Source organism: Saimiri boliviensis, chromosome 17 (assembly GCF_048565385.1).
Source record: "Saimiri boliviensis isolate mSaiBol1 chromosome 17, mSaiBol1.pri, whole genome shotgun sequence".
In the NCBI taxonomy this organism is placed as follows: Eukaryota; Metazoa; Chordata; class Mammalia; order Primates; family Cebidae; genus Saimiri; species Saimiri boliviensis.
Window position 1 is genome coordinate 5,091,680 of NC_133465.1, and position 6,014 is coordinate 5,097,693.

At 45.6% G+C, this 6,014-nt stretch overlaps 1 pseudogene; it reads right to left on the reverse strand.

Annotated features, from left to right (window-relative positions):
• Positions 1-4,136: 4,136 nt before the first annotated feature.
• Positions 4,137-5,689, reverse strand: LOC101053632 (obg-like ATPase 1 pseudogene; annotated as a pseudogene).
• Between the last annotated feature and the right edge of the window lie 325 nt (positions 5,690-6,014).

Consider the following 6,014-nt stretch of genomic DNA (forward strand, 5'->3'; position numbering starts at 1 on the left):
GCGCAGTGGCACCATCTCAGTTTATTGCAACTTCCACCTCCTGGGTTCAAGAAATTCTCCTGCCTCAGCCTCCCGAGTGGCTAGGATTACAGGCAACTGGTAAATAGGACAAGCGGGATTTGGTTCTAGGATCTCTGCAGATACCAAAATCTCCGATGCCCTCATATGAAATGGCTCAGTATTTACACGCTCCCTATGCATAAACTCCCATATAATTTAGTGTGTGTGTGTGTGTGTGTGTGTGTGTGTGTCTGCGTGTATGATGGAGTCTCACTCTGTCACCCAGGCTGGAGTGCAATGGCACAATCTTGACTCACCGCAACCTCCACCTCATGGGTTCAAGCGATTCTCCTGCATCAGCCTCCCGAGTAGCTGGTATTACAGGTACATGCCACCCATGCCCGGCTTAATTTTTGTACTTTTAGTAGGGACAGGGTTTCACCATGTTGGCCAGGCTGGTCTCAAACTCCTGACCTCAAGTGATCCATCCTCCTTGGCCTCCCAAAGTGCTGGGATTACAGGGGTGAGCCACCATGCCCGACCTCCCACATACTTTAAACCATCTCTAGATTACTTATAATATCTAATACAACATAAATGCTATGTAGATAATTGTTACACTATGTATTTTTTAAGTCGTATTATTTTTGTTGTTGAACTATTTATTTTTTCTGAACCCACAGTTGGTTGAATCTGCAGATGTGGAACCCACAGGTATGAAGGTCCAATTCTAATCAATGGAGAACATGAATAAATTATTTTGCCATAGTTTAGACTATTATGCAACTTTTTGAAAAATCATCTTTTTCTTTTTTCTTTTCTTTTTGAGACAGAGTCTCACTTTGCCACCCAAGCTGGAGTACAGTGGTGTGATCTTGGCTCACTACAACCTCTGTCTTCAGGTTTCGAGCAATTCTGTCTCAGCCTCCTGAGTAGCTGGGATTACAGGCGACCACCACCACACCTGGCTAATTTTTGTATTTTTAGTAGAGACGGGGTTTTACCATCTTGGCCAGGCTGATCTTGAACTCCTGACCTTGTGATCCACCCACCTCAGCCTCCCAAAGTGCAGAGATTGAAGGCATGAGCATGAGCCACTGCACCCGGCCTATCATATATATTTTTTGTTCTTAGAGACAGGGTCTGGCTGTCAGCCAGGCTGGAGTGCAGTGGCACAAACAGTTCATTGCAACTTGAACCTCCCAGGGCCGAGTGATCCTCCAACCTCAGCCTTCCAAGTACATAGCTGGGACTACAGGCACCGAACACCATACCTGGCTAATTTTTGTATTTTTTTTTTAAGAGCCAAGAGGCTTGCTCTGTTGCTCAGGCTGGTCTTGAACTCTTGGCCTCAGGTGATTCTCCTGCCTTGGCCTCCTAAATTCCTGGGTTTGCAGGCTTGAGCTATTTTGTCAGCTATATTACGTAATTTTTTTTTATTTTTTTATTTTTTCTGAGACAGAGTTTCGCTCTTGTTACCGAGGCTGGAGTGCAATGGCGCGATCTCGGCTCACCGCAACCTCCGCCTCCTGGGCTCAGGCAATTCTCCTGCCTCAGCCTCCTGAGTAGCTGGGATTACAGGCACGCGCCACCATGCCCAGCTAATTTTTTGTATTTTTAGTAGAGACGGGGTTTCACCATGTTGACCAGGATGGTCTTGATCTCTCGACCTCGTGATCCACCCGCCTCGGCCTCCCAAAGTGCTGGGATTACAGGCTTGAGCCACCGCACCCGGCCTATATTACGTAATTTTAAAGTGAGTGGTAAGGTCCTCATTTGTTAGTTCAGAGCAGTAAGGTCCAATGGAAATATAATGTGAACCATATGTGTAGTTTAAAATTTTTAGCAGCCACATTAATAACAGTAAAAGGAAACAGGGCCTCACATCCCAGATAAACACCCAGGTCTTTTTTAAAAGTCAGGCGTGCTAACGAGAGCTTATAGTCCCAACTATTTGTGAGTCTGAAGAGGATAATCATTTGAGCCTGGGAGTTCCAACCCGTGGCATGCCATGATGATGCCTGTGAATACTGTTAACAGCGACTGCACTCTAGCCTAGGTAACATAGGTTTTTTTTTTTTTTGGGGGGGGGGTTTCTGTTTGTTTGTTGTTGTTTTTGTTGCTACTATTGTTTTGAGATGGAGTTTCACTCTTGTCACCCAGGCTGGAGTGCAATGGTATGAATTTGGCTCACTGCAACCTCCACCTTCCAGGTTCAAGTGATTCTCCTGCCTCAGCCTCCTGAGTAGCTGGGATTACAGGCATGTGCCACCATGCCCGGCTAATTTTGTATTTTTAGTAGAGACGGGGTTTATCCTTGTTGGTCACGCTGGTCTCAAACTCCCGACCTCAGGTGATCTGCCCACCTCAGCCTCCCAAAGTGCTGGGATTACAGGCGTGAGCCACCGCACTGGCCTTCCCCCACCCCCCGCCCCGCCAGAGTTTTGCTCTTGTTGCTCAGGCTGGAGTGCAGTGGCACGATCTCAGCTCACTGTAACCTCCACCTCGTGGGTTCAAGTGATTCTCCTGCCTCAGCCTCTGGAGTAGCTGTGATTACAGGCACATGCCACCATGCCCTGCTTATTTTTGTATTTTTAGTAGAGGCGGGGTTTCACCATGTTGGCCAGGCTGGTCTCGAACTCCTGACCTCAGGTGATCTATGCACCTCAGCCTCCCAAAGTGCTGGGATCACAGGCATGAGCCACCACCCCAGCCAAAATTCACTTTAAAAATTACCTTAGCCTCCCCAGCAGCTTGGGACTGCAGGCATGTGCCACCATGCCCAGCTAACATTAATTTAATGACATACTTCATTTAACCCAATATACCACCAGATACTACCATTGCAACATGTAGTCAATTAAAAAATTACTGGTGAGATATTTTACATTATCTTTTACGCTCTTTTATCTTTCATGCTGTTTTATGCCCTAAATCTTAGAAATCTGATGCGTATTTTACACTTATAGCATAATTCCATCCAGATTAGCCACATTTCAAGGTTTTATGATTTTGTTTTGTTTTGTTTTTGAGACAGAGTCTCACTCTGTCACCAGGCTGGAGTGCAGTGGCACAATCTCGGCTTACTGCAACCTCCACCTCCCAGGTTCAAGCAATTCTCCTGCGTCAGCCTCCTGAGTAGATGGGATTACAGGCATCTGCCACCACACCCTGCTAATTTTTTTGTATTTTTAATAGAGACGAGTTTTGGGAGAAAGTCTTGACATGTATATGATGGAGCATATGTTGTTTGCTGAGAGGCGATGGCAAGGAACACCGAGCCATCCCCAGGCAGAAAACTGCTAGAATAGTAGGCAATATGCACCAGTCAGGCACTAGCTTAAAGCAGTTCCGAAATACAGGATAGATGACCTTGTCCCCATTGCAGACTCACAAAGAGTGCTTTCTAGCTTATTTCTATTTTAGTAGTGAACAGGCACTATCTGCCTGTTTAGTCTCTCTTTGTTCTATGCAGAAACACTGAACGACTGCTAATTAAACATAGTCACTTGTTCACAAAGAGTAAATACGTAGGTCAGAGAATGCTCTGGGCTTTCAGCTGGGAAATGCTGTCAGTCCCCTGATGATCCCACTCTGTTTCCCACTTTTGTGCTCTATCTTTGTTTCTGTTTCTTAATTCTTTCAGCACCGCCTCGGTTGGGGTCTCTATGACCCAGCTGGTCTTGGCAAGTGGTGCCCAACATGGGGCTTGAACTCAGACAAAGGGTCACCTGAGCGACAGAGTAAGAAGCTAATTTAAGCTGAAGGACACCGGAGAACTCTTGAAAAAAATCTCCCAGGGTAAGTAGGGGGGGGCTCGGAAGGTCAGGGTGACAATGGGACAAGCTTCAAGCCAACATGAAGCCTATCTTAGCTTGCTTCACTCTTTGCTTAGAAGAGGAGGAGTTAAAGTTGGTACCAGCCGCATAACACAGCTGTTTAGTGCAGTTGAAAAATATTGCCCCCAGTTTCCTGAGCCAGGAACCCTGGACATAGAAGAATGGGAAAAAGTGGGTACTACTATAAAAAAGGCATATAAAGAAGGAGCTGAATATATTCCAATCCCAGTATGGTCAGTTTGGGCAATGGTGCCTTCAGCGTTAGAGCCATTTCAAACTGCTGAGGAGGAGGAAGACTCAGGGGAAGAAGGAGAATATAACTGGGGTGAGGAAATTAAAGATAACCCTGTTAAGAAAAAAGGAGAATAAATGAGGAAAAAGAAAGAGTTTGTCCATCAGCCCCTCCTCAGCATTTTACCAAGGAGTGGCCAGATCTGCCTGACATTCCTCTGGTAGAGGAAGCAGAGGCTTGATCCTAGGAGGTGGAGGTTTCAGTGAGCCAAGATCACGCCACTGCACTCCAGCCCAGGCAATCGTTCAAGACTTCATCTCAAAAAAAAAAAAAAAAGAAAGAAAGAAAGAAAGAAAGAAAGAAAGAAAGAAAGAAAGAAAGAAAGAAAGAAAGAAAGAAAGAAAAATTGTGAGACTGAGTTCCATATTCTGATGAGCTAATGGGGTTGTCACTCACCCTCTCACAAGACTCACATATAACTAAACATTATAGACAAGTCTTCACCTTTTTTGTTTGGTGTTTTTTTGTTTTTGTTTTTGTTTTGAGACAAAGTCTCACTCTGTCACCCAGGCTGGAGTACAATGGCGCAATCTCAGCTCACTGCAACCTCTGCGTGAGCCACTGCACCTGGCCTTGATTTTCTTTCTAATGTAGTCTTTTTCAGGAAGATTAACCAAGTAGACCATTGGTTTTGAAGTCAAAAATAAGTGTTTATTCAACACTTCAATCTCTTTGTCATTCCAATCATGACAGAAGCAAACAGATTTCTTTTGATCTATTACCCAGGGTTTTACTTTGCACATTATATCATATTCAGGTTTTATGCATTGGTTTTGTTTTTTGAGATAGAGTCTCCTTCTGTCACCCAGGCTGGAGTGCAGTGACATGATCTTGGCTCACCGCAACCTCTGCCCCCCAGATTCAAGCAATTCTCCTGCCTCAGCCTCCCAAGTAGCTGGGATTACAGGTGTGCACCACCATGCCCAGCTAATTTTCGTATTTTTAATAGAGCAGGATTTCACCATATTGGCCAGGCCAGTCTTGAACTCCTGACCTCGTGATCTGCCTGCCTTGGCCTCCCAAAGAGGTTTTAATTTTTTTATCTCCTCCTCTCACAGCCACATTTTCTAGTTCATCTGTGACGGGCCCAATCATTTCCTTGACTTTAAGCTGAAGGTCTTCATGTATTATTTCTATATCTCCAATCGGATCTAACTTCCTTCATCATGGGTGATATCACCATCTTCAAAGGCACATGTTTGATGAAAGATGCCATCACAGGCACTAATATGAGATTTTTTTAAAAAGCATTCCCCAGATCCTGCCCACTGTGAGCTCCTTTCACAAAGCCAACAATTTAGAAAGGCAGGAATTTTGCTTGCTGGTTTGTGGTACTGGCAAAGAAAGTCCAACCTTTCATCGGGCACAGGTACTCTGCTCTCATTAGGATCCACGGTGCAGAATGGGAAGTTTTCTTCTGAAGCCTACTGGTTAATACATCGAAGAAAGTAGATTTCCCAACATTTAGCCAGCCGCCAACACCAATTTTCAGTGATGTTCCAAATCTTCCAGTGATTGGGGGTGGCTTAATTCCGTCACCTCCCTGTTTGGGGGCCATCACGCCTGGCCTTGGCGATGACACGGGGTCCCAACAGCTGCGAGAGAAAAGTCCTGTGGGCAGCCAGAGGGGCAAAGGAAGGAGGAGAGAAAACAGGCCAGGCCCCTCCGCCCAGCAGCACACGCCCTGGGCACCGGGCGGCACCTGGAACCCAGGAGTTTGAAACTGGCCTGGGCAACACGGTGGGACCCTGTCTCTACAAGAAAAATTTAAAAAAGCAGCAGCAGCAGCAGCAGCAAAAGAAGCCAGTCACAAAGGCCATATAATTATGATTCCATGTATATGAAATGTCTGCAATAGGCAAGTCCACGGGGACAGAATGGAG